Source organism: Acanthisitta chloris, unplaced genomic scaffold, assembly GCF_000695815.1.
Source record: "Acanthisitta chloris isolate BGI_N310 unplaced genomic scaffold, ASM69581v1 scaffold11512, whole genome shotgun sequence".
NCBI lineage: Eukaryota > Metazoa > Chordata > Aves > Passeriformes > Acanthisittidae > Acanthisitta > Acanthisitta chloris.
In genome coordinates, this window is record NW_008661057.1 from 72,329 (window position 1) to 74,207 (window position 1,879).

Genomic DNA, 1,879 nt, shown 5'->3' on the forward strand with positions numbered 1-1,879 from the left:
GTGCTTGGTATCAGAAGAGGTCAGAAAGGCAAAACTAATGTTACACCACCATGTTTGAAGTCAAGGAGGTAGCACACTGTATGTGCACACAGGAATAAAAACTTGCCTACTTTTCTCTCTGTAGCACTGAAAGCTGCTGACTTCAGAGTGCATTAGCTCTGTTAGCACAGTCCTTGACTAACTCACCTCCCTTTCTAAAGTGATTAGGCAAAAAAGACTCTCTTACTGGCTACTTGTGAGCTCAGAGAGTCCATCAAGAAACCACAACAGAGAAAGCCTGGGATAAATTCATGCTCATAATTAGGAGAAGGAAAATATCCCGAGTAAAACCTGGCACAGCACCACCACTATGCAGATCAGTGAGTTTGCCTGCAAACTGAAAATCACATTTGGACACTGGGTGACCCTAAAAAAGAACCATCTTTTTTCTTCAAGCAAGTCCTGAGCATTTCAGCAGCAACAGACACCTCTCTAAAAACCTAAACTTGCAGGTAAAACAGCTCTTTTTTCTTGAACAGAATTGCTCATGCAAACCAGACCAGCAACAAACCAAACAAAACCAACCATGCAACAATCTTCGTGACTTTTTTCATCTTCCTCAAGATGAAGCTACTTCCCTGAGCAGTTCCTTTCCACAACAGCCTGCAGCATCACCAAGGAGAGGACTGGGCATGCTGGCTTCGAATTAGCAACAGGATGCAAAGCCTCCTCATCGCCTGTCTGACTTTTGCTCATATCCCTGAAGACCCAATGCCTGCAGTTTCTGGCACCTCTCCATCTGACAGTTCCTTTGAACTGAGTGCCACTTCCAGCTGGCATTGATCAGCCTGACTTCTCTGGGCCCCAGAGAGCCCCTTCACGTTGGCATTTCGTCAGCCAGCAAGCATGAGGCTGCTTGAAGAACGAAATGCCACCCTCATACCAGCGACGAGCTCCCCAGTGTCACCATGGTGGGGGCATGGCAGTGAGTGTGGCCTGCCTTGGGCACTGCCTGCGGCATGGTGGTCCCAGGGTGGCTGGCCCTGCCAGCCTGGGGCAGCCCTAATGCAGGGGGGCTAGGGATGCAAGGACGGCCTTGCCCCGCAGGATACACCTCCCTTTTTCCACAGCTACCAGGAGAGGAGCCCTGTGCTAAAACAGAGTATGCACGCTGGCTTTTGCTGCCCCTTGGCGCGCCCTGAAAACAGCTCCAGTCCTTGAAAAGACAAGGCTAAAGCATAAGAAAGAAAGAAAACCCACGTTCTTTCTTCAATATCATGCTCCCCCCATGCCCTAGACACTTAATTTCCCTCCTTCCCCCCCGGCTTCCCCCTCCATTCTGAGTAAATTCAATTTGACAACCCTGCTAATTGGATAAACGCTGCTCCCTACGCTCCTTTAAGGCTGCCCGCTTTTCTCTCCTTGTTTTTGGAGGGCGATTGTGGCTGTTCTTTAACATGAATTCCATCTGCTTTATTTCTCCTCTGCCCATTCAAGACCCCTCCTGAATATGTATGAGAGGCTGTGCCCCCCCACCCCCTTTCTCCTCAATCCCACCTCCCTCCCTTATCACCCCCCCATCCCTCTCCCTGCCCTCTCCCATTGCCCGGGACAATAACCCCCCAAATGCCCCCTTCTCCCACCCCGGCCCTTTTTGCTTTAGATAAACACAGGCAGTGTCAAGTGTGAGGAGGGGGGGGAAAGGATGGGGTTCAACTGCCAGTCAAGCCTCGGGCCCTCAATGAAGCCCGGAGGCCTACCCTAATCTGCTGCATGCTTGCCATATGGGAGCTGTGTTGCCCTGGGAAACACTAACAGGCAGAACGGAGCTTAATAGAGTCCATATTCATTGTAATGCAGTGAAATGGCTCGAGGGGCTATTGCCCCTTGGGGCTGTTTT